Source organism: Gopherus evgoodei, chromosome 1, assembly GCF_007399415.2.
Source record: "Gopherus evgoodei ecotype Sinaloan lineage chromosome 1, rGopEvg1_v1.p, whole genome shotgun sequence".
Taxonomy (NCBI): domain Eukaryota; kingdom Metazoa; phylum Chordata; order Testudines; family Testudinidae; genus Gopherus; species Gopherus evgoodei.
The window spans coordinates 64,500,781-64,528,538 of NC_044322.1; the positions used below are offsets into that span (position 1 = coordinate 64,500,781).

The 27,758-nt window shown below is 42.1% G+C and overlaps 1 long non-coding RNA gene across 1 annotated transcript; it reads right to left on the reverse strand.

The window, feature by feature from the left end:
* Positions 1-5,972: 5,972 nt before the first annotated feature.
* On the reverse strand, positions 5,973-27,313 carry LOC115645995. Its single transcript, XR_003998895.1, has 3 exons — positions 27,172-27,313; positions 15,757-15,761; positions 5,973-5,983 (listed from the first exon to the last, which is right to left on the reverse strand). It is a non-coding gene; the product is annotated as an uncharacterized LOC115645995 (long non-coding RNA).
* Positions 27,314-27,758: the final 445 nt, after the last annotated feature.

Sequence of the window (27,758 nt, forward strand, 5' to 3'; positions counted from 1 at the left end):
TTTGTTCTCTAGGATGGTGACACACCATCAATTATTTCTAGTTTTGCTTTCTAAAGAAGAAATACATTGATTTCTCAATCCTTTAGGAAAATTATACTCATAACACTGGACAAAGTATCTCTATTCCAAGGGTTTCTGTGACAGAATCATTTATGATAAATGAGTTTGGCTGTACATCCTAATAATAGATGATCTTTTCTCATAAAACAATAGAGGAAATGAAGTGCATGAAGAAATAGTCCTATTTCAAATCCCAATTCTATTTAAAGGAGGACCACAATTCCATAACATAATAAGGCTTTTGTGTACTCTACCTTGTCTTCTAAAGTAATTCCTTTGTTAATTATTAGCCATTGAGGGCCAAAACTTGTCTTGAGATGCATGCCTTTCCCACTGATGTCATTAGGAAATGCACGTGTATATCTGAGAATTTGGCCCCAAGGAGTAATTTACCACAATCCCTTACTGCCTATGTGAGAGCTGGGACCCAGAGGAAAAAACTATTGCTGAGCAATAAATAAGGTGGAAGAGTAGATGATATTTAAGTCTTCCAAATATAACTCTGGTTGTCTTCAAAGTTATTGTTAAGTCTGTACACAGGAGAGGAAACCAAAATACTGAAAAATAGACAAGAATTGTGGAAATAGACTTAAAGAAATAGATTTGATTTATTTTATCGGTTTTCAGAGGAGAGCGGAGAAATCTCACATATCCCTATTTGTGTCTCTCCTTGCCTATTTTTCTTTTCCCTGTTCTGATACAGTGAGTTGGAGGAGAGAAGATTATAAACATAACAGGAATTGCTGTGAGGAGAATCCCCAAGTTAAATTAAACTCTCTCCTCACAGTCAGTTTCACCCTGATGTAACCAAGTTGGATTGAATGGAGTTTCATCTCCTTATACCTGTAGAGAACTGGCCCACAGAGTCTAGTTCCTTGACAAAATAAATCTTCTGACACAAGAATACAAACCACTTCAATAACCGATCCACAGTGTGAGGAGAAGAAGAGTATCTTGATGAATAATGACAAGCAGGACAGATAAGAATGCACCACTTTTTGCCCAATACTTTATTACTGACTGGTTTGTGGCTAAAGCATATATGATGTGGGAATTGAGTGTCTCTTCTGGAATTGTAGGCCAAGATTTTTAACAACAGAAGCCAAAACTTAGGTTCCTAAAATTTCATGAGGGTTTCTTAAGTAAGGGGATTGATTTTCAAAAGTGCTAAGCAACTTGAACTAAAAGAGACTTAAAGTCAGTCAGTCTCCTGAAGGAGAGCAGAGGTCTGCCAGCATACATCTCATTTCAGGATCAAGGCATTATTCTGAAGAAATAGCCCTTGGCATATCGCTGCCCTAATTAATGAAAAAGCTTCTATCATGTTTCATGTAGCTATCATATTCTAGTAGCACCATGAAAGGACTCTATACGTGTATAACTAAATTGAATCTTAAGAGAACTATTTACAGAGATGATGCAGCTATGGCTAGCATTCAAGCCAGTGCACACAGACTGACTTCCTGATGCCTTCTTCAAACTCTTCCTTCCTGCAATCTATACCTCCCTCCAAAGAGGTTCTATGCAGTTGCTACAGCTTTCCTTTCAACAATTTTAGTTAATGTTGTGCCTTTGTGCAAGCATTTGCTGACTTACTGCAGTCAGAGGTTACTAGTACATAGACAACATGGCCTTTATCACCATCCCATTGTAACCTGTGAAGCCTCATAGTCCTTCTTGTGCTCTAATCTTCAAGCCAGTCTCCCACTTCTTGTTTGTATTTTCACCATTTACCGGGTACTTGCTTACACCCTGTTTTTGTCTTCATTCTGTTGATTGGCTTCTTGTTGGTCTTCTGTATTGCTTATATACCTCGTTTCTTCTGACTGGTCTATACTGGGCTATATGAAGGCTGAAGTTCTTTCTAAGTCTCCATGGTCCTGGCCTATATCCTGTATGTCTTGGTCCACTGGCTGTCTGCCACTACTCCACAGTTGTCTTTGTTTTTTTTCCCACTGCTATCCTGAATATGTAGATACCTCATATGCCCTCTGTCCCACTGCAGCTTGGACTTTACCTTTTGCTGTTGCTATTTGTTAGGTGGATCTAGACCTGCTCACCAGGTCACTAGTGGCCGCAAGTCTTTGAAACCTATGTTGTAGCAAGCTGCCTGCTTAACTTGGCAGTCTTTTAACTTCTTCTGTGAACTGTCCATTGTTCCTCAGATAAACTGCAGCAGACTATATCTCCTAGGATCAGAGTCCTGGTTCTTCAACCCATCAATCTCCATGCTGGGCTACTCTCTAGTCCCTGGGAGAGTCACTGTGATAGTCTAACATTGCCAGGTAGGGATCTCTTCCCATCTGTTTTGCCTTTGCTGTCAGTTTCTTAGATGTCTTTTCTGCTGCCTCTGACTTTCTGTTGCTTTGTGGGTACCTAAGGGAAAATGTTTTATGCTTGAATTCTAATTGGCCACTGCAGGATTGAATTCTGCTGCAGTGTACTGTGGCCCATTTTCTGATAATAGGATGTTAGTTATATCATACCTTGCAGAATGCATGTTCAGTTTCCTGATCACAACTCTTGCCTGAGCATCCTCCAGAAAGTCGATCTTCCAGAAATTGGAGGAGTAATCTGCTGTGACCATGTAGATACTGCCATTAAAAGTGAAAAGGTCTGTTCTGACCTTTTCACAGGGTCAGGTTGGAATTTTATGAGGCTGCGAAGTTTCCTTCTCTTGTGGATCATTATACTTGGAGCACAGCTCACACTATTCCATGTATACTCTCAATTGGGCATTCATGCTTGGCCAGTAAATACACTCTGTGGCTCATCTTAGACATGCCTCTCTTCCCAGATATGAGGTATGTATCCAGCTCATGATGTCAACTCTGAAATCTGCTGGAATTACTGTTCAGTCCCCTTTAAACAAAATCTCTTCTTGCATGCATAGCTGTCCTTTGTCTGATAGTAGAAGGCAACTTCTTATGGCACTTGCTCCTTGCAATCTGGCCAGCCCTGGAGTCTGAATTATTTTACTGCCTGTAAGACCCCATCCTGTTTGGTGCTTTGTTGGATTGCCTAGAGCCTCCTATCGGAGATGTGACAGTACTATAGCACGTTGGTAATCTATCTCTTGTTTCACAGAATCAGCTGTGTTGTCCTTTGTAAGGTATGGCCTGTTCAGCGTACCTGCCACCACTAGTGACTTTCCTAGTCAGTACCTTTAGCCTCATATCATAGTGCTAGAGTCTCAATAACATGTTGCTGTCACTTGGGTACAAGCGACATTTTCATGTTGCTTTCCAATGGCTTGTGATTCAACCACATGTCCACCTTGCACCCTGACGGAATCTTTCTATTCCAGAGTGGGTGGCCTGTAACTCCTTTTCTGTCCGAGCGTATCCCCTTTCTGTGTCTGTCAGGGCTCAATAGCAAGTGAGATGAGCTACTAGCTTGACGTCAGTGTTGCTCCTATACCTCCTTCTGAGGAATCACTCTGTAACTCTACCTGCTTTTCAGGGCTGGAGTACTTTAGGATTGGTGCCTCTATGAATTTCTTTATTCTTTAAAACGTATGTTTAGAGATCCCTGACCATTCCTACCCTGCATCTCTCCGAGTTAACTCTCTCAATGGTTCACAGGCTTCTGATAGGTCTGTGCAGAAACTGGGAAGAAAGTTGGCCAGGTCTATAAATAGCTGAATTCCCTTTACATCCTTTGGTCTGTGGATTTCCTTAATGGTTCTCAGTATTTCAGAGTCTGGCCAGAATCCCTCAGAAGTCAACAGATGTCTGTTGTAGAGGACCTCAGTTCTCCTCAGCTTCAACTTATCTACATTCATCCTAATATTCTGGTCCCAGTACTGGTCTAGAAGTTGTCACAGTTTGTAATAGTGGTTGCTTGTTCTTTGACATCTCTTCCTACTACAAGAATATCATCAGCTACAATCTTGATGCCTGTATGACCCTGTCAAGGTATTTTTCCCACTTTGAACTTTAGCGTGCAAAAAGTGGGGACCTGCATGTACCCTTCTAAGCTTAATTCCTAGCTTAGATCTGATAGCGCTGCCACCAACCAGAAATTCCAGTGTCTGGTACACTCCTTGTTCCCCAAAACCTTCCCTGAGAGCCCAAGACCCAAACCCCTTGGGTCTTAAAACAAGGAGAAATAAACCATTCCCCCTCCTTCCACCTCCCAGACTTCCCCCTCCCTGGGTTACTCTGAGAGGTTACACTGATCCAAACTCCTTGGATCTAAAAACAGAGAGGAAATTAACCTCCCCCCCGTCCCCCCACCAATCCCTGGTGAGTTCAGATCCAATTCCCTTGGGTCTTAAACAAGGGGAAAAATCAATCAGTTTCTTAAAAAGAGGGCTTTTAATTAAAGAAAGAAAAAAAGTAAAAATTATCTCTGTAAAATCAAGATGGAAAATGTTTACAAGGTCTTCAGTTTATATAGACTAGAGGGACTTCCTCCCCCTTAGCCTGAGATTAAAAGTTACAGCAAACAGAGGTAAAACTCCTTCCAGCAAAATACACACTTGCAAGTTAAGAAAACAAACATAAGACTACTCCACCTTTTCTAGCTAGTACTTACTATTTTGAACATGAGAGACTGTTTCAGAAAGATTGGAGAAAGATCTGGTTGCACGTCTGGTCCCTCTAAGCCCCAAGAGCGAACAAAGAACAAAACAAACAGCACAAACAAAGACTTCTCTCCACCAAGATTTGAAAGTATCTTGTCCCCCCATTGGTCCTCTGGTCAGGTGTCAGCCAGGTTCACTGAGCTTCTTAACCCTTTACAGGTAAAAGAGACATTAACCCTTAACTATCTGTTTATGACAGACCCTCTAGGATTCACTTTGCACTGGGACACCTCTGGGGCCCATAGGCATTTGTATCCAGTGGTGCCTGCCAACAGGTGTGACAAAGCTGTCAGATAGTTGGATGGCTCATCAAGCTGAACACGCCAGAACCTATTTTTGATGCCATACTCATTCTTTGATGTCACTTTTGCCTGGAATAAATTGGGTAGTATGTCCTCAGTCATTGGTAATTTCTTTTCCATGCTCTGTTAAGTGGCTATGGGTCAATACAGACTTAACTGTACGTTTTCTCACCACTACTAGGCTGCTTTGGTAGTTGCAATAGCGGTGATAATGCTTCTTCTTTGCAGGCTTGCCAGTTCCTTCTTCAGTGGCTCCCCCAGCACAAATGGATTTTAATAGTCTCAGCAGTTGCATATGGGGGGTTATTTCTAGTGTTAGTCTGCCCTTTAGGTGTCCATCTTCTTGAAATATGGCCTTGTATTCTGATAGAATGCTGAATAAGGCACACGGAGATTGTAATCCTTCTGAAGATATTCTCATGTTGTATTGTGCCCAACAGTGAGTGGTACTTCTGTGTGTCAATTACTATAAACGCCAAGTGATAACATCTCATTTCATGGGTGTTTTATTTACAGCCCGCATTTGCCCACTGGCCTTAGAATGGTTTCATTGTACATCTCTAGCACTTAGTCACATTTCTCTAATCTAATATTGCTTCTTATCAGTGTAGCTGGGATTACATTGCAGCTGGCTTCACAATCCATCTGGAATCGAATTAGTGGTTGATCTAAGAGCATATTTGCAAACATGGCAGTTGAATGGTTGATAATCTTCTTCCGCAATGTGTATATATTGAAAGCCTTTGGATCCGCTAAAGTCAGACTGCAGATATCTTCCTCTTAATGGAAAATGTCTACTTCATCCATCAGAGATGACCCATGCCTGCCAATACTCGCTGGGGGGGGATGGGGGGCGCGGAACACATGGGATGGGCATGTAACTACTTCACATGTCACCTCTGGGAGGAATCTTCCAGCCCTACCTCCCTAGGCCAGGGCAGCCAATCCCGTCAGTTCTTGGGGATCTGGCCTATGGGAGCATCCTGGGAGCATATGCCTCTGGACAGCCCAGGGAGTCTCACAGTACCAGTGTCTCCCCAGAGTTCCTGTGACCTTGCAGACATCTCAGCAGGGGAAAGGGTCATGAGCAATGCCTCTAACTTGGGCTAAGCAGAGGGATGTGCTCCTGGTGCCTTCCCCAGTGATCCGCCCTCCCATCCTGCACCCAGCCTGAGGTCGCCATGCTCACACCGCCAGAGTTATCTGTGGGGACAGGCACTCTGCATTCTCCCACTGTGCCTCCTCCCAGCATGTTTCTGACTAGCTCATCCCCTCTTCCTGGCAGCTGAACCTGTGCAGGGAACAGAGGGGGTGCGATGGAAACGCTTCTCCTGCTAGGTGAGGGTGGCTGCTGCTCTGTGCAGCGTCTGCGTGTGAGAGATCCTGCCTGGGGAGGAGACAGAATTCCCACCTATTCTGTTCCACACCTGGCCCAGCTGCTGGGAACAGGGGCCCAGTGACCTGGAGCTCTCCCATCCTCAGTAAATTTCCAGCTCACTCAGCCCCTGTGCCCAGCAGCTGGGGCTGGGCGTGCAGAGGACACCCTTTGAGAAGCAGCTTCACCCTTCCCTCTCAGCTTTCCCTCTGGGCCCAGGCCGGCTGCAGGGGGGAGGGTCAAGTGAGATGGAAGTGCAAGTGGAGGTGCAGCAGGAAATGGACAGAGCCCTCTTCTCCCACTGAGCAGAGCCAGCCCTGCAAGGGCAGCTCAGCACTCACTGAAATCTCAGGGGGGAGCACTTGACCTTGTATGCCCCCCTACGCATCGCCTCTGTCATCAACCACTGCATGCACTCCTGCTTTTTCTTTGCTTCCTGGCATACCTGGTGCATTGGTTCCATTTACCATACACCTTTGCCCATTGCTGGTAGGCTGAGCATTTTTCTTTCTGCTTTTCATGTTCCTTTCCACAGTGCACCATGATGTCTGTATTCTTGGTCAGTCAGTTTCTGTTCTGTGTGCTCAGTTCCTTTATCTTGAGCTTGTATGCTTGTTCTGCACTGGTTGTTGTTACTGGTTTGATCCTTTCCCTGGTCTGTTCAGCTGCTCTTGCTATTTGGAGGAATTTTTCTAGGGTTAGAGCTGTTTCACTCAGTGTCTCCTATTCCCTAAAAACATGTGTCCCAAAACTATCCTGTCTTTAATTAGAGAAACTTTAATGTCTTCAAAGTTACAGGGGAATTCCAGAGTTCTCAGCTCTGTAATGTAACTATCTATTCCCTCTTCTGCTTCTTGGTTTTGGGGTAAATAAAAATCCAGTATCTCTCTACAGTCTCATTCTGGGTGGGATAGTAGTACTTATTAAACCTCATTAACAGCTGTTCCAGTGTTTCCGGCATTATTCCTGGAAATAGTGTCTTATTCACTTCTTGTCTTTTTTCCCTCAAATGAGAAAAATAAATAAAAATGTACCTTCATTTTCTCATCTTTATTCCCAATGGTGAGCACTGTATACAGAATTAATTCTTGCTTCTATGTTTGTGCAAGGGTTTTCATCTGGAAATCCAGCATTCCTAGTGGCTTGAGTCTGACCATGCTGCCTGCTTCCTCTGTTACTAGGGATCACCTTGTTTGCAGGTTACTCATACTCTCTTTCTTGTTGTGGGTCACATTAGATCAGGGATCAGCAACTTTGGCATGTGACCCATCAGGGAAATCCGCTGATGAGCCGGGACGGTTTGTCTACCTGCAGCGTCCGCAGGTTCGGCCAATAGCAGCTCCCACTGGCCGTGGTTCACCGTTCCAAGCCAATGGGGGCTGCGGGAAGTGGCGAGGACCAAGGGATATGTTGGCCGCTGCTTCCCGCAGCCCCCATTGGCCTGGAACGGCGATTCGCAGCCCGTGGGAGCTGTGATCGGTCGAACCTGCGGACATGGCAGATAAACAAACCATCCTGGCCTGCATGTGGCCCATCAGATTTCCCTGATGGGCCACGTGACAAAGGTTGCCGATCCTTGCACTAGATTGACCAGTGCCACCAGGTTTCATGTACCATATGCTGGGTAACAACATGACAGGACTCCATACTTGTAAAATTAAACTGGCTCTTTATTAAAAAAACTATTTAAAGAAATGCAGCTGTGACTAGCCTGGAAGTTAGGGGCACGCAGATTGACTTCCTGGTGCCTCTTCCAAATTCTTTCCTCCTGCAACCTTGACGCCTCCCTCTGAGTTCCATGCAGGTTGCTACATTGCACATTGATATCTGATATATGTGTTACATATATTGCAGGCACCGGAAGATAGTTTCCCAGCATAAGCAATGTTTTTCACATTAATTTTTCTTTTAGTCTGTCAGACTAGAGCTTTGAAGTTCCTATGTTAGCTAATAGAAGTGAGAAGTAATCACTGTTCCTGAATAGAGCTGTAGTATGTGTCACTCTGGGCAGACAGACAGTATAAGGAGAAAAGAAATGAACAAGTACTGATTATACATTACATGGACTATCTCACTACTGAAGAGAATATTTTTGTTTTGTTACTTTATGATAATCTAACTCATTCCATAAGCCTTTATATAGTTGTCCTATGGACTGAAGATTTTGGGAGTTTTGAAAATCAATCTTAATTTTAAATTTTTCTATCCATTTTCCCCACACCTCTCCCAAAAGTCATTCTGAAATATACATCCCCAAATGTACTTATAAAGATATTTTTGTGCCCGTGCTTGAGTTCTGGCTTCTGTATTCCGATCCAACAAAATCAGCATTCATGCTTTTCCAGGCAGACCATTTTATACAACATTTTTAAAAGACAGGCAGTCTGAAACACAAATCCATTTCTCACCAATAAGATGATAGCCACACTTTGTTGACCATCTCTGACTGACTTTTTCATTTACATGGGAATTTCTTTTTTAAATCCCTCATATCTCTTCTGCCTGATGCCTGTCATGCACCCCAAAGTGAGGAGTTCCATGTGCCTGAGGTAAGTTAAGCAGACACAAACAATCACCCCAACTCACAGCTCACCCAAGGCGGCTGCCACCCAACAAACATAATGTGTTCCAGTTCACAGATTTTGTAGAACATAAAGAGAAAATGGCTGCCCTCTGCCATTACATCTAGGTAAGTTAAAGAAAAAGTGTTCTAGAAAAAGTGGCTGTGCTCTCTTGAACTGAGGCTATAATACTAAAGTTTAGTTGATATTACTCAAATATGTGGCGTTTTCATGAGCCTGGATTCTTTCTGAACTATCTGCCCAGCTCTATTTAGTAAATTCAAAAACTCCTTTAAAAAAACAATATTCACTGAAGATAGCCTGGCCTATTTCATTTTGTACAAGGTCAAATGATTTATGTTTGTGAGGCCAAACAATAGACTTTCTCATACAATATAAAAGATTGAGAGATGTTGAGAAAAAAAAGATTTTTTTCCATCCAGGGCTGAGAATACCACAAATTGACACTTTCTAGGGGTCTCCTTTTTAACATTGGTGCAAACATCAGATAGACAGTTTTAATAATTATCTTCTCTCAAGTCATTTCATACTGCACTCTGTTTCAATACAATGTGGAAGACCTGCAAGACATGAGGTCTTCCAGACCTTACCTGTAGAGTGAATGAGAGAATTTTCATGATTTCTATTTTGGAGTATAAGAATTGGAAGGTAAGGAAGATAGCTCCTATTTATCTTGTTTTTCTTCATCATATTTAATAGCCAGAAATATGAATCTTCCTAGGCAGAAGCTAGCTGCACCTCCCAGAGATAGATAAGAAGCAGATAGTTTATATATGAATCACAGCATATTTCTAGTATTCTCTTAGGTGACTGTCTTCCTCCCCATCAGCTCTGGAGTTCTGAGGTAAGTGCATCTGCACTTCAAACAGTTGAAAATCCAAATACCATACGAAGAGTTGATTATTTTTCCACTCTAGGTTAGGGATTTTGGGTGGCAGCAGTAGTGGTAGTACTCAGACCTTTGAGCATGCTACCCCTGAGAAACAGAAATTTCATGTTAACGTTGAGATCCAGCATAGCAAAAATAAGAACAGAAACATCTACCCAAGAAGATGTCTAGATACTTTACACCAGAACTGGTGAAGGAAGTAGATCAGTGTTAGGGAAATGAACACTATAAATAGTGGTACAGATAAAAGTCTCTAATTCTTGACCATGCGAGGTGAAGGCAATGGAAGTTGTGGATGCTCAGCACACCCTGGCAAGAACACTTTACAGGATTAGGCTCTGTGTTGCCTTCAGAAAAAGACCATTGTGCTGTTTTCACATTCTGTAAAAGATAAAAAGGGGATGTGACAGTAATCTGTTTAGGACCTGCTCCTGGATTGTGCTGAACTCAGCAAAATTCCATTGATTTCTGAGGGATGAGGATTTGACCCTTATTAAGTACAATTATAAGCTTCACAAAGATCTAAAGTTCCCCTACAGAATCAGCAACTAAAAGCTCACCCACAATTTCCCTACATCAGACAAAAATGTATAGCTAATTAAAAGCCTATTTGATTAAGATCTATATATCTTAATACTTATATGGCCTCCATCACAGTAAAATCTGCATGCTGTACAATTATGAATAAATTTGTCCTGATAACTGCACTAAGTGAAAGGGAAGTATTATTATCCCTAATTTTACAGATGGAGTCATAGATAAATTTAGGGACTTGCCAAAGGCACCAGACTTCACACAGAAAGTCTGTGATAGATCTGAAAAGTGAACCCTGATTCCATTGTCCTAGTTCAGTGCTTTAACCATAAGCTTGTCTTTCCTCCAGTAATTGACACTCCTCCTTATCTGACAATGCAAAATGCAATTTTCAATCAAGCAACACAGAGATTGCCAAGGCAGATAAGATTTGACAAAATGCACAAAAAGCTTGTGCATCATGCCAATAATAGTGGAAACCCTGGTCATACTGCCCACAAATAGTATTGCTTTAGCTTTCAAGTGTTGCAGGTAATTGTGTAGTGCCTTTGGTTTGTGACTTGCATTTGAGTTTGGATAAGCATAAGTACTCAGACCAGCTGAAACTGCACACCTAAAAACTCACTGTAATAATTTACTATGATATGAAAAAGCAATTTAGAGAAGCCACAAATATTTGGGAGGTAATAAAAAAAAAGATGGTTTCTCTTTGGTATTGGGATACTTCCTTAGCCACAGAACTGAGCTCTCTTGTATAAGTAGAAGCCACCATATAGACTACGCACAACAAAACAACGGTCAAATCATTTCCTGCTAGACTGGCTAGGAGGGATTTCCTTGTAATAGTTCTTCTACCAGAAACTTTTGTCTTCTCAGAATAAACCTGAGCTCATAACAGCATATTAATTCTCCAGATAAAGCTGTTTTATGTTTCTGAAGAACCTGAAATAGTCTTCTAGCTTCACAGCTCACACATGGCAACTTTATTTCTGTGTTTGGAAAGAGACTGGCATTTGGCACAGTGGAAACAATAGTCTCTTAATGTTATCCAAAAAAGAAGATGGAAATATCTGGGACATGTGTTAAGAATGAAGCCAGAGTGTCTACCAGGGTAGGAATGTTATGGACAACTGCAGGCAAAAATGAAAAGGACTGACTGAAATAATCCCTCTAAACAGCATATAGGGAGGGAGGGAAAACTTATGGGATTTAACAACAGAGAGGACATGCAAAGAGCAGCCTAGGATTGATGTTTGGTGGATGGTGGAGACTTTTTGTGCCCTAAGTAACATCTGACAGCATGGGAAGGACTCAGATTCACAATTTTGCTAAAGGAATGTCTGCAATTATGCAAACTTTTCATGCAATGAGTATTGCCTTTTCTCTTTCAGTGAAGCAATTCTTAAAAAATGTCAGGTAAGATTTAAAAAAATATCTAAGACGTATAATTGCAAGAGTAATTGGGTACCTCTATTGTAGAGAAGCCTATTTGAGGCACCTTAAAAGGGTTCTAGTTTTCAGAGGGTAGGTGCTCAGCACTTTTCTGAAGTTAATATAAGAACAAAGGGAGTGGCCATACAGGGTCAGACCAAGGGTTCATCTAGCTCAGTATCTTGTCTTCCGACAGTGGCCAGTGCCAGATGCTTCAGATTCTTCCAGGGAATGAACAGAACAGGGCAGCTTCTGGCAGTCAGAGGTTTAGGGACACCCAGAGCATGGGGTTGTGTTTCTGACCATCTTAGCCACTAGCCTTTATGGACCTATCTTCCATGAACTTATCTAATTCTGTTTCGAACACAGTTATACTTATGGCCTTCACAACATCTCCTGGAAATGAGTTCCACAGGTTGGTTGTGTGTTGTGTGGAGAAGTACTTCCCTATCATTGTTTTAAATCTACTGCTAATTCATTTCATTGGGTGACTCTGTGGTTCTTGTGTTATATGTAGGGGTAAGTAACACTTCCTTATTCACTTCCTCCATACCATTCACGATTTTATAGACCTCTTTTATATCCCCCACTTAGTCATCTCTTTTCTAAGCTGAACAGTCCCAGTCTTTTTAATATATCCTTATGTGGGAGCTGTTTCATACCCCTGATAATTTTTGTTGCAATTCTCTGTACTTTTTCCAATTCTAATATATCTTTTTTTGAATATTCAAAGTGTGGTCATACTATGGATTCATATAGTGGTATTATGATATTTTCTGTCTTATTATCTTCGCCTTTCCTAATGGTTCTTAACATTCTGCTCGGGTGCCCAAACATGGAAGCATCAAAAATGACTAGTGACTTTTAAAAACATAAATGTAAGTGAATTAGAAGTATAAGTGCCATTTACAAAAGTGACTTAGTCATGTGGGGAGCCTATGTCTCGGGGACTTTCAGTGAGATTTAGACACTTTTGAAGTCATTCTTGAAAATGGAATTTAGGCTCCTAATTCACTTTGGTGCTTTTGAACATTTTATTGATCTAATCATTAATTTCAGCTTACAATATACAAATAAGAGGCATCTAGCTACAACTTTAGGTGCCTTTGATAAAATTTAAAAACATAACTTAACAAAAAACTAGCAGGTTACTCCCAAAAAACTCATCTCTGACCCAAAAATCTTTCACCAGTGAAAACTCCCTTCCCAAATCAACCTCATCCCCAACAGCATCTTCTCTCCCCAAAAGCCTGAAGAAGAAGATAGGTATTTCACCCACACAGTATTACTTGATAGTCTTTACTTAAGTGTGGGCTGACTGTCTCTTCCCGAAAAAGTTCCTCTGACTTTTGTATTTGTTCTCCAGACTCTTTTTATCACTTCACACAGATAGCCATAGAAACCGAGGAGGGGAAAAAAAAATAAAAGTAGAAAAGTAAAGATGCAAAGCCAGCAAACACATTAAATTCAAACTCTAACTTTAGTGACAAGGTAAGGAAGCAACTGAAAGAATTGTAATAAGGCAGAAACTTAAAAAGAGCAAAGATGTGGGAGTGGAAATGGAAACAAGACAAAGGAAATAAAGGGAAAAAGCCAAACAAGAAATGTAAATTGTCATGATGAAACTAAAAGCCTCCCTTCATCTGTCTTAAAAATAGATACTAATGTTTTGAGGATTAACTTTGGTTGTGTAATTATGGACTGATGGAAAAATGAATGTTGGTGAACTAAACTGCTCACTTAGGGAGAGTAGCTAAATCCATGGCATAACAGAAACAGCTGTTGCCCATTATGTTTGCATTTTGATGATAAGTGGTGGAAAAGGTTGGGAAAAGGTGACCACTCAGCACTTTTCATTGTGAGGTAATGACTCCGATGATGTTAGCAGAATAATTAAAAATACCAGCAGCTCTGTTCTCTCCAAAGATGCTTAGAGTTATCCTTCCGCTCCTATCCCCCTGAAATGTATTCACACGTAGTAATGGAAGTGGGGGAGGAGTTAATACAGGAAAAAATTGGAATTAAAGAAGATTTTATGCATTATATATTCAGCTTTAATCCAAACTCTTCTCACATTATTTATTTAAATGGAAGCCATTGCACTTGTCCTCATGGATTAAAGTTATCCCTCTTAATAACTAAAGAAGCAAACTCTGCTTTCAATAATGTCAAACATCTTGGTTTCATGTTGTTTGCAATAAATATGTTATTCTTTACAGGGATGTCCTCTACCTTATTTACCTCTTATCCCATCCCAGAAGCAACTAGAACCCAGTAAGCCATACAGACATGATAATATTTTTGCACTGAAGTCCTTTGATAAAAGAAAGATAATTTTAGTTTTCATTAAACTGTATAATCATAGAAGATTAGGTTTGGAAGAGAACTCAGGAGGTCACCTAGTCCAACCACCTGCTCAGAGCAGGACCAATGCCAACTAAATCATCCCAGTCAGGGCTTTGTCAAGCCAGGCCTTAAAAACATCTAAGGATGGAGATCCCACCACCTCCCTACGTAAATCATTCCAGTGCTTCATCACCTCCTTAGTGAAATAGCTTTTCCTAATATCCAGACTAAACCTCCCCCACTGCAACTTGAGACTATTGCTTCTTGTTTTGTTATCTGCCACCATTGAGAACAGCCTAACTCCATCCTCTTTGGAACCCCTTTCCAGGTAGTTGAAGGCTGCTATCAAATCCCCTCTAACTCTTCTCTTCTGCAGACTAAATAAGCCCAATTCACTCCTCCTCTCCTTATAAGCCATGTGCCCCAACCCCCTAATCATTTTCATTGCCTTCTGCTCGACTCTCAAATTTGTCCACATCCTTTCTGTAGTAGGGGGCCCAAAACTGGATGCAATACTTCAGATATGCTAAATAGAGGGGAATAATCACTTCCCTTGATCTGCTGACAATGTTCCTCCTAATGCAGCCCACTATGCCGTTAGCCTTCTTGTCAACAAGGGCACACTGTTGACTCATATCCAGCTTCTTGTCCACTGTAATCTCCAGGTCCTTTTCTGCAGAACTGCCACTTAGCCAGTCAGTCCCCAGCCTTTAGCAGTGCATGGGATTCTTCTGTCCTAAGTGTAGTACTCTGCACTTGTCTTTATTAAACCTCATCAGATTTCTTTTGGCCCAGTTCTCCAATTTGTCTAAGTCCCTCTCTATCCTATCTCTACCCTCCAGCATATCTACCTCTCCCACTTGCTGAGGGTGCAATCCATCCCATCATCAAGATTATTAATAAAGATGTTGAACAAAACTGGCCCTAGGACTGACCCTTGGGCACTCTGCTTGCTACTGGCTGCGAACTAGACATCAAGCTGTTAATCACTACCCATTGAGCCCGACTATCTAGCCAGCTTTCTATCCACCTTATAGTCCATTCATCTAATCCATACTTTTTTAACTTGCTGGCAAGAATACTCTGGGACACTGTATGAAAACTTTGCTAAAATCAAGGTATATCACATCCACTGCTTTCACCATATCCACAGAGCCATTTACCTCATCGTAGAAGGCAATCAGGTTGGTCAGACATGACTTACCCTTTGTGAATTCATCTTGACTGTTCCTGATCACCTTGTTCTCCTCCAAGAGCTTCAAAATTGATTCCTTGAGGACCTGTTCCATGATTTTTTCCAGGGACTGAGGTGAAGCTGACCAGTTTGTACGTGCCCAGATTCTCTTTCTTCCCTTGTTAAAAGATGGACACCATATTTGCCTTTTTACAATCATCCAAGACCTCCTCTGTTCACCCCAAGTTTTCAGAGATAATGGCCAATGGCTCTGTAATCACATCAGCCAACTCCCTCAGCATCCTCAGATGCATTAGATCCAGACTCATGGACTTGTGTTTATTTTCTAAATAGTCCTTAACCTGTACTTTTACCACTCAGGACTTCTCATCTCCTCCTCATACTATGCTGACCAGTGCTTCAGTCTGGGAGCTGACCTTGTCTGTGAAGACCAAGGGAAAAAAGCATTGAGCACTTCAGCTTTTTCCACATTATCTGTCACTAGGTTGCCTCCCCCATTCAGTAAGGGTCCCACAATTTCCCTGATCATCTTCTTGTTGCTAACATACCTGTAGAAACCCTTCTTGTTACTCTTCACATCCCTTGCTAGCTGCAACTCCAGCTGTGACTTGGCCTTCCTGATTACACCCCTGCATGCTCTAGCAATATTTTTATACTCCTCCCTAGTCATCGGTCCAAATTTCCACTTTTTGTAAGCTTCCTTTTTTAGTTTATGCTCACCAAAAATTTCACTGTTAAGCCAATCTGGTCACCTGCCATATTTGCTATTCTTTCTGCACATCAGGATGGTTTGTTCCTGCACTCTCAATAAAGCTTCTTTAAAATACAGCCAGCTGTCCTGGACTCCTTTCCCCCTCATATTTGCCTCTGAGGGGATCCTGCCCCTCAGTTCCCGGAGGGAGCCAAAGTCTGCTTTTCTGAACTCCAGGGTCCATATTCTGCTGCTCTACTTTCTTCTTTTTGTTACGATACTGAACGCAACTATCTCATGGTCACTGCTGCCCAGGTTGCCACCCCCTTCTATTTCCCCTATCAATTCTTCTTTGTTATTGAGCAGAAGGTCAAGAGGAGCATGGCCCCTTGTTGGCACCTTCAGCATTTGCACCCGGAAGTTGTCCCCAACACTCTCCAGAAACTTCCTGGATTGTCTGTACACAGCTGTATTGCTCTCTCAGCAGATGTCAGGGTGATTGAAGTCACCCATGAGAACCAGGGTCTGTGATCTGGAAACTTCTGTTAGTTTGTCTGAAGAAAGCTTCATCTATCTCATCCTCCTGTTCTGGTAGTCTATAGAGATCCATATTTTTAATTCTGTTTTTTAGAGAATGTCTGTGTGTTATTAGGGCTTCTTCTGTCACACAAACTTTTATCTGGCTCTTGGAGTCACATAGAAATCCACAGATATTTCCTGGGGTCAGGCTTGAACCAATAGCTGTCACAGATTAGTTGCTTAAATTAAACCCAGTGTATTACTTCTGAGTCTTTTTTTCCCCAGATGTATTTACTTTCTTTCATTCTTTCTTTCTTCCTCTGAAGCATCATCTGGGGATGGGATACTGGATGGGGAGGGACAGTGCTCTGAGGTGGTACTGGGGATTCTCTTTCTTAGGTGCTTGCCTGGCTGGTTCTTGCTCACATACTCAGAGTCTAACCAATTGCCTTATGCGCAATCAAGAAGGATTTTTTTCCAGGTCAGATTGATAGGGACCTTGGGATTTTTTACCTTCCTCTGCAGTGTGGGGCACATATTGCCAGCTTAACCCGGTTTCTCTTGGCCCCTCCCATTCTCTGCCTGTAGCATACAATAGTTTTGTCTCCTGGGGGTTATATTACTTCGGTTTAATTTCAGTTCTTGAGTTTAGTGTGTGTGCTTACTGGATAGTGTTGGTGACCTGTGATATACAGGAGGTCAGACTAGATGTGCTCCCTTCTGGTCTTAAAGCTCTTTTTTACATGGATAAAAAAGGCTCCTCACTCAATTCTATAGCCAGAATTATAAAGATCCTTTTCCTAACTTGGAATTGTATTTATTGATGCCCTTTTAGATTTCTGCTGAAAGTCAAGGCTCCCAAGAAAATTCTAAAAGTAAAAGATACTGAGCCTAATTCTGTATAGTCCCATTGACTTCTAGAATGAAAGAATTGTCTTTTAGTTAAGCATTGGACTAGGTATTTAGCTTTCTCCCTGCTCACAAACCACACACACAGCCATGAAGGTGGATGGTTACTGTGGTAAAGTGGTCACTAAGAGGTTAACAGGGTTACTTGGAGTATTACGGGTGAGAGCCTTGCTCTACCCCTCTCTTACCTCCTATTTAGAGTGTGTGTTTCCTCCCTCTCTGTTTGTATACACTTGAATAAAGCAGCACATCTCTAGCCCACAATACTGTGAGTAAAAGGAGGAGCTCATTTTGCATCAGTCTGTAAATTTAAAACAGCCCTGTTATAAATGCGTCAAGGCTGGACACTTAGAAAATGTAAAAAGCAAAAAGCATCTCAATTCCAGGAGGATAGATCCAAAAGGGATGTCTACATTACTCCTGGGAGTGTGCCTCGTAATGTGGGTAAACAGATTAGTAGACGCTCTGCTCAACTAACATGCTAATAATAGCAGTGTGGATGCTGTGGCACATCAGACTAGCTTCCTGAGTCCAAGGCCACCTGACCTCCTGCATCCATGCTTGAGATGTTATCCCAAGCTGCCACCTGTGCTACACATCCACTCTGCTATTTTTAGTGTGCTAGCATGAGTCTGTCTATCTGTGCTGGGAGACATGTTCCCAGCTTTTGTACCGATGTACCCTAAAAGACCAGAGGAAAAATAAGAAAGCAGATGGCTTTTTACCTTGAGGGTGGAGGAGAAGGACACAGAATAGGAGGTACACACTACGTACTGTCCAGAAGGGAAGAAAGTGGGATCTTACGAAGTAATGGTAGAATTAAACAGTCAGTAGAAATGGAAGCAGTTACAGGGGTTTCAGTTACTGTGATCAATGAATATACAGCTCAGTAATGTAAAGCTGGAATGAGTGCACTAGTGAAAACAGAAGTGGTCCCTGAACCTACACCAGCAAACCTGTCAGGTGGCAAGTTCTATGTTTGTCTCTGTAAAATAAATACAAAAAAGAGAAAGTTGCCAGTCTTACTGACCCAGGGACAAAGGCAAAATCTGTTAGGCCACGACTGGTTGCAGAGAAAACTGAATTAGTAGTAAATTATCAAATTAGACCCCAGCAAAACACCAGCACTCCAGAAAGAATTCATTGCTCAGCCAGTCATTTTTAAAGAAGGGCTAGGGATCTTGGTGAATGTAGCGGCCACGATTTGTATCCAGGATTGGGTCAAACCAAAATGTGTTAAGGCTTAACCAGTTCATTATGCCCACAGAGAAATGAATGAGACTGAGTTAGGCTGGAAAAAGAAGGTCTCATTTTACCAGTGTAGTTTTCTGAATGGACCACACCTATAGTGTTTGGAGTTAAACTAGACAAAACCATCCGCAGTGCAGGGATTATAAAGTCACAGTGAATCAGATGTCCAAGTTTGACAAGTGCCCATTCTATGGATGGAGGACTTGCTGGCAGTGTTACGTGGATGTCAACAATGTAGTGAACTGGATATGTAGAATGCTGTACCAACAGATGAGGTTGGAGAAGTACTGTACGGAATTTACCACTTACAAGAACTCTCACAATCAATTGCCATATGGAATATCGTTAGCACCTGGGATTTTTCAGAAAGCCATGGAAATTTTGTGAAAAGGTATCCCATGTTTTGTAGTAAGGAATGACAACTTCCTCATCACAGGCAAAAGTGATGCTGAATATCTGTCAACAACGGGGAAAGTACTTTAAAGATCTGCTGCAACAGGACTTCAGTTAAAACAAAGGAAATGCTTTTTTTATGAGACCAGAAGTGGGGCATCTGGGCTACAGGATACAAAAGGAGGAGATTCACCCTGTGGCAGACATAGGAACTGAACAGGCCCTAGGCCCTCAGAAGTCAACTGAGTTACAAGCACACTTAGGTATGTTAAATTATTATCATAGGTTTCTCCCAAGTGCTTTGGCCCTTTCAGAGACCTTGCATCACCTCCTGAGGAAGGAGACCCCGTTATATTGGGGAAAGAGAACAGAGAGAGCTTTCCAGAAGTCTAAGTGGTTGGAGCTCCTTGTTCATTTTGACCTGGGCAAAGAATCCTGTCCCGTGATGCTCCGTCATGTGGGGTAGCGACAGCTTTATCACACAACATGAGGGATGTTGGAGAACAAGCAACTGGATATATCTCTAGATCACTGACTAAAGCTGAACAGGGTGATTCTCAATCAGGAAGAAAGTCTAGCTATTATTTTTGGAATAAAAAGTTCCCATCAATATCTATATGGAAAGCCTATTACCATTCTGACAGATCTCAGTTCACTTGAAGGACTCTTCATCGAAAACAAGGGTGTACCAGCCATGATAATGTTAGGCTCTGACCTTAGCTGCTTATGAGTATAAGATGGTCTATAAGGCAAGGCATCTGGATGCCAGTATGGATGCCTTCAGCTGATTGGGTTGAATGGAACTTCCAAGAGAGATTGTTTTACTCATGTAACACCTCAACCAGACACCATTAAGGCTTCTTCACAGATAAGGAAATGGACTACACAGAATCCTATCCTGCCCTGGATGCAGCTGCACATACTGCAAGGCTGGCCAAATCAGCACGAAGGGAAAGAGTTTCTCCCATTTAGGGCCAGGAGTGCAGAAGTGAGCTTAGAGAATGAATATCTATTGTGGGGCGCAAAAGTCGTTATTCTCCCACAAGGATGAGGTAAAGTTCTCACACAGTCACATAAAGCACATCCTGGCATTTCACATATGAATCTTTGGCTGGGAGCTATGTATGGTGACAAAACAGGGATGAGAATCTGGGACAAAATAGTGAAGGGACGTCACGAATGTCAGGTTCACCAGCAGACCCCAACACTGGTGTCCCTTAACCCCTGGGAACTGCCAGGACACCCCGTAGTTCTGCACATAAACTTAGCAGACCCTTACATGGGAAGCATGATTCTAATCATAGTGGATGTACATTCAAAATGGTTTGAAGTGCTGGGATAACTCTGACGACCTCCCCTGCTACCTGAGAAAAACTCAGAACTGTGCTACACACAGACTACCAGGAGTAATTGTCACAGACAATGGAGTAACTTTTACACAAATAGAGTTCAGACATTTTTTAGTTAAAATGGAATTAAACATATTCAAACTTTCCTATATCTTTCATCTTTCAATGGACTTTAAAAGAGGGGACGAGGAAGATGATTAACGGGATCTCAGGAATTAAGTTGGCTCAATTTCTTTTGAAATACAGAACCAGACATCAAACTATGATGAGCATGAGCCCAGCCCAACTGTAGATGGGATGGATGAAAAGAACTCACTTGGATTCAATCCATCCCAACATGAAAGGAAGTGTTAAAGAAACTAGCTTTTCAAAAACAAATCATGCTAAAGTCATGATAGCATGACTATCATGCTAAAGACAGAGAGCTGGAGGCAAAGAACCTGGTTTATACCAAAAGTTTCAGTACTCACCAGCCAAAGTGGATTCTGGGGTCTATCACAGAGCAAACTGGATCCTTGTCTTTCAAAGTCTGTTTAAGTGACTTTCGAATCATCAGACGACATCACAATCATGTCTACTTGTGTAGTGTTGTGCAAGCACCAGAGCCTTAACCCTTGCATGCTGACCAGCTGTAGAAGCCACGGCCAAGAAAGGAAGCCATTTTGCCAGGAATGCCAAATGTGGGGGCACTTACAGAATTGCAGGATCAGTAGACTGGGGAAAGTGACAAACCTTAAAGATATTCTTTTCAGGCAGGAGGTAACTGACATCTTACTGCCTGTCTGTCTTTTCCTGTTTTATGTATTGTATGTCCAGTTGCATACCGATCCAAATGTGAATTGACTGATTGTGAAATCTTCAAGAGAGGAAATCTACAGGAAGAAACAAACAGCTGGGGGTGTCCTGTTTATGAATAAAGACAAAAGATTAAACTAGTATATCTTGGAGTGCAAAGGGACACACTGGATACTTCACCTAACAGACAAACTGATATTGTGCTTGTCTCATGAAAAAAGGGTCACAGCCAGCCTAGCTGTAAACCACTGCAAAGATTTTGGGTGCGCGATGCTCAACACCAGTGGTTCTCAAAGGCGGGCCGACACTTGTTCAGGGAAAGCCCCGGGTGGGCTAGGCCAGTCTGTTTAGCTGATGCTTCCGCAGGTTTGGCCGATAGTGGCTCCCACTCACCACGGTTCGCCGTCCCAGGCCAATAGGGGCTGAGGGAAGCGTCACGGCCGAGAGATATTCTGCCCTTCCCTCAGCCCCCGTTGTCCTGGGACGGCGAACCGTGGCCAGTGGGAGCCGTGATCAGCTAAACCTGCCGATGCGGCAGGTAAACAAACAGGCCCAGCCTGACAGGATGCTTACCCTGGTGAGCCGCATGCCAGAGGTTGCCAATCCCTGCTCTAGAATCTGCATTATGGTTGTATTTCATATATAAAAATTTGTTTCCAGTATTTCTACTTGCTATTATTTAAATCTCTATGCTATATTAAATAAACTTAAACTTGATTTCACTATAAACACATCTAAGTGCCTTGTGTGTTAAGTGGAGCAGTGATCTGAGGTAGAGCTGGTAAGCTGGGGTGTACTGTTTCTTTGGAGCAGCAAATCTGTGAATACTATGAGCATCCAGTGGTACCAGGTGCTGGACATGGAAGGGAGATGCTTAGAGGGATTGAGTTTTGAGATGTGCCAACTGCTAACTTGTAGAGTGACAGTGTGAGGCCTAGAGGGGTGTGCTTGTGTTGCCCGTGCCAAGCGGAGTTGGGGAGCTGATCCAGGGCAGGCTCAGAAGGGGCTTCATGCTAAAGGAAGTGGTTGCGAGATGCCTCTCAACCTTGGGTATCCCAGGAAAGCATCCCAGGGAGCATATCTGCCAAGACATCAGACTTTAAAAAGCCTTTCCTTCTGCTACTCATGTGGATTGTACATAACCTTTAAAGATGTTGCTTTCTCTCCATAGTTAGGTAGTGTATATGGTCTATCATAGAGTCACTAAAGCCAAATTAGTTCATTTTTACTGAATATGTTTTATATGCCCTGAGGCAATGAAAGAAGTCAAAGATGTAATGCAAGCAATCATGAAAATTGCTTGGTTGGAATGCCTCTGCATTACAAACTGTAAAATAAAAATTAAAAAGCACCTAATGATACTATCCAAAATTGCCAAATTTTATCTTGTTTGTAGTATTCAAATTTATGCACAATAAATCAATAATTATACACTTGTTTACTGAGAAGTAGTCGTTGTAGACTCATTTTACAATTTATAACAGCCTTCAATTGCTTATTCCCCACAAGTAAAGAATTCTATTATCTTGTGGCAGCCTGAAAGAAGGTAAATAGGGTTTTCAAGTAAACAACTTGGATTGGAAGTGGCTATTCTTCTGATATTAAATTTAGATTTGATAAATGTTTGAGGCAATTGAGAAACTGGTCTACTGTAAATAAAAAATAAAAGAAAAATTAAGTACAACTGCATTGTGAGATCAAAGCTAATCCAAAATGCTTTACACTCAATTGTCCCCCACTTCTCTGTGAAGAATTGAACTGAATAACCACTATTTGAAAGGCTTACCATACAAGAATCAGTACTTAGTCAAACAATAGCTGCATAGTTTCACTTCATAAAACCAGTTACAAAAGTGGAAGAGAAAAACACATTCAAGTGCTTTTCTCCAACATTTTCACTATGATACCAGTTGATACTGTCAAATGAAGAGAGAATCCTGTTCCTGATCATGAATCATTTCATGAAAACACTCTAAGGATTTAGTGCTGGTGTAAGGTGTTGGGCTGAGGACAGATTTCCCTTACAGGGTTCTCTCAAGCGGTGGCAGTAGAAGAACCATATTTCTTGCACCCCTCCAAAGAGAGGGAAATAGATTTGTAGGAACCTAGCAGTAGTGTGAGAAACCTAGAGAGGGGCTGCTGTGGACTGGCATTAGCCCTATTAAGCCCTGCCCCTATCATGTCCCACACTTCGCCCCTGCACCATTCTTTAACTCTGCCCTCAGTTGCTCCTGTCCTTCTCTTTCTCCCATGTGGCCCCTCATTACACCTCTCATTTCCCCCATAGCTTCTGTCACCCTTCCCCCCCTCTAAAGTTCCTCTTGCTCTCTTTTTTCCTCATAATTCCTCATAGTGGGCAGGGATGGTGTCCCTAGCCTCTGTTTGCCAAAAGCTGGGAATGAGCAACAGGGGAATGGATCACTTGATAATTACCTGTTCTGTTCATTCCCTCTGGGGAACCTGCCACTGGCCACTGTCAGAAGGCAGGATACTGGGCTAGATGGACCTTTGGTCTGACCCAGTAGTGCCATTATTATGTTCTTATGTTCTATTTTCTTATGTAGTTCCTCCTCCAATTACTCAATAGCTCCTGGTTCCTCCCATCTCCCTTCTCCTCACCTCTCAGTAGCCACTCTTGGCTCCTGATATGGCAGTGTTACCTCTCGCTCTCTGTCTCTTTCTCCACTGAGCTCCACCAGTCTGGGAGAAGGAGAAGGAGCAAATACCATTCTGACTGGTAGACAGAGATGCTATCTGGCTGCCTTATCAGCAGGTTGCCACAGCAGCCCCAAGTGGTGCCCAAGCTGAGCTACAGTCCAAACCTGCTTGCTTGAAGCCTAGCTGAATGTGGTGTTGTTGAATTTCACAATATTTTGGCTTTTGATATTTTTCCTTAAAGCTCCAGCTCCTGGAATCCAGTGATTATGTGAGAATCTCAGTGATCATAATTTAATAACAAAGAAGTTTCTAGCCCATTTTTGTTGCAAACCAGAGCACAAAAAGATTACCAGAGTGCAGTTCCAGGCAAACAAAAAAAATATATAAAAATCTCATGATTTGTAAGTCATTCTCATTATATTTTCAGTCTTGACTCATTTTTGAACTGTTGTGGTTGGCAATACTATGAATGTATGACATTGAGCCTGGACTGCAGGAATGTCTGAATGGTGATTTGCATGTGTGGGTGTAATGCAAGGTGTGTGGCAATCGACAGAGCAGCACTTTCAATATATTTCAGCCTTGTTACTTTCTTTCTTGTTTTCACATACTCTCCATTTCTTTTTTCTTACTGTCTGTTTCTAGAGAGCTCAGTAGTACCTTGTAGACTCTGGGGCCCTATGTTGGGAGCAGTATGGATGCTCAGTGCCCAAGGGAAATCACTGGAGTAGGGCTCACTGGCTGAGATTCCTGGCATGACATATATTGTAATTATGTTGTTTGGCTAGTAGGTTTCTCTATGTTCCATTTGGGATAGGAGAAAAGGGAGTCATTTCTAGCAACTGAGTCAGAAGACGTAGTCCATTTTGTTTTCATTGCATCTTGTTGCTGTACTCTCTAATACCTCATATTTAGGGATGACTGTCGCTCCATATACCATGACACATGGGGAGTGGGCTTGCTGCTACAATAGGTGCACCTTACACTTCATTTGTACCCAGCCAGATCAACTGGGTCTGTGCAAGGAGGGAGGCAAGATCATAGCTCCACTTCTACCTTTCCTTCTCCCTTTGGGGTGTCCTGCACCCAAGGGAGAACCAGAAGGGGGCAGTTATTGTTTTTGAGGAATCACATGGACTACAACTTTACTATGCAGGGACACAAAAGGGAGACTTTATGCATCCTTCCCTCCCCCTGCATTTTCCCTGGAGCAGCTCAGCCCAATCTGCTCCAGAAATAGAGTTTGACACTCTACAAATGACAGTCTTCCACTCTTTCTTTTTTATATTTTTTTTCATATCTCCCACTCTCTTACACCATATATTTTTTAACTTTGTTTATTATCAAATGGAGTCTTATTTCAAATGGAGTCTTCATTTAAAATATCTTTGCACCGTTGCCAGCTATTACTATTTTATTCTGAGTCTCACAATATTTTATGTTTTTCTTAATGCTTCAGCTCCTGGAGGCAAATGATTATGTGAAAATTTCAGCTTTTATTGCTATTTATTTATTTATTTAAAGGAAGCTTTCAGCCATCAAGGTTGCGGAGAAAAGCTTGAAATGTGAATCCTAATGATAAAGATAAATATAATAACCCAACGTTTATTATTTTCAAAATCTCATGCCTTTTAAGCCAATCTGCTGATTTTGGGAAGGCTGACTCCTGATTTTTGATTATTGGAAGTTGGCACAAAGACAGCCAGTGGCACTTGTTCCTGTGGCCTTTCTTTGTCCTTAATGCATACATGACTTGTCAGATTAAACAAGAACAGCTGGTGCACTGTGGTGTGAGGTCTTCAGTTTTAGAGGCCTGTATGTACTAAGGAATATTGTGCTAAAATTAATGTATAAGTAAACTGCGTTGATTTCAGTTTTGTGTGTGGAAATGGTCTATAGCAGTAGCACATAGTGGAGAAAGCAAGAATGGGTTTCCTGTGAAGATATACTGTTCATCAAAAACAAGGCAAATAACCCAGCCATATGGACATACATACATACACATAAACCAGACCCTGTACAAGCTGTCTCAGCTAGTACATGCCATGAAATGATTTATTCTGTATTTCTCTGTCTATCTTTCTTTCAAACACACCCATACCCCTACTTCTTTTTTCTATTATTTCCACTGGAACCTTAAGATCTGTTTAGAGAAAACAGTCTGCCTCACTGCTGTAGTTAGCTCTGCTTTCTATCTTATGGTGTGTAGCTCTTGCAGAGACAAAAGAAGAATTAAACACCTTTGTTATAATGTTTAAAAGCCAATTATAGAAAATTAAAAAATAGTATAAACAAATATAAGTTTATGCTAAAAAAAATACTCAAGACCAGACTAGCAGATGCCCAACAATCCCTATTTTCTGTTTTATAGATAATATATAAATCCTAAAGGTAATATTGGCTCAGAAAACATCGATGTTTATCCTCAGGCCATCAGCAATAAAGCTGACTTCATGTAGCATGATAAGTAAATGCAGATACATATTGAAGGTATTATTGGTTTACTACCTTCCTATTACTATTTCCTTCACATTGCAGGCAAAAGCTTCCATCTGTTGTACAACATTAAGCTCCCATGTTTAATCTCCTTATTGTTTAATTTTATTTGTTTGATTTTTCAAGGTCCAATCATTATATATTTTTTTTGTTTACCGTAACTGTATTTTGCCAGCACTGTCTATGTTATTTTCCTACATTTACATTATCTAGAGCTCTCAGTGGCCAATCTAAGGGTATGTCTACACTATGAAATTAGTTCGATCTAATAGAAATTGATTTTTTAGAAATCAATTTGATACTGTTGTTTGTGTGTATCCCCACTAAGTGCATTAAGTCGGCGGTGTGCATCCACAGTACCGAGGCTAGCGTCGACTTTTGGAGCATTGCACTGTGGTAGCTATCTCACAGTTCCCACAGTCTCCATCCCTCATTGGAATTCTGGGTTGCTCTCCCAATGCCTGATGGGGCAAAAACATTGTCGCGAGTGGTTCTGTCAGCCCCCCAGTGAAAGCAACGGTGCTGCTGACAGACGCAGTACTGCAGTGCTACACAGCAGCAGCTCCTTGCCTTGCAAGTTGGCAAGGATGATTACCAGTCATACTGTACCGTCTGCTGCTGTCATGGGTGCTCCTGGCTGGCCTCAGTGAGGTCAGTCTGGGGTGCCTGGACAAAAATGGGAATGACTCCCTTGGTCATTCTCTTCTTTAAGTTTTGTCTAATGGAGATTCAGTCCTGCCTAGAATACCAGGCAAGCCGACTAACAAACCACAAATGCAACGGGCCGCTCTGGGTCAGAGCTCCAGACATCCTGCAGAAATGATGAACTGCATGCCATTCTAGGGCGTGCCCCTGAAACAACCTCACCCGTTGTTTCCCTCATCCCCCACCCCTTCCAGGCTACCTTGGAAGTTATCCCCTCATTTGTGTGATGAAGTAATAAAGAATGCATGAATTTGAAACAACACTGACTTTATTGCCTCTGCAAGAAGAGATCAAAGTGGGGAGGGGAGGGTGGTTGGCTTACAGGGAAGTAGAGTGAACCACCATTCTGCACTTGCTCAGCTTATAGTTGGACTGTTCCTTACTACTGTCCAGGCTTCATGAGCCATGGGAGCAAGGAGCAGGCTGGGGTAGGTGTGACCACGCAGTGCTGCCAACTGGGAGAGCAGCCTGATGCAGAAACCTCCAACTGGCATGATATTCCAGCCAGGACTGAATCTCCATTACACAAAATTTAAAGAGAGAATGACCTGAAGTCATTCCCATTTTTGTCCAGGCACTCCCGACCGACCTCATCAAGGCCAACCAGGAGCACCCATTGGACAACAATGATGGCTACCAGTCATACTGTACCATCTTCTATCCGCAAGGCAAGGCAATGGGATGCTGCTG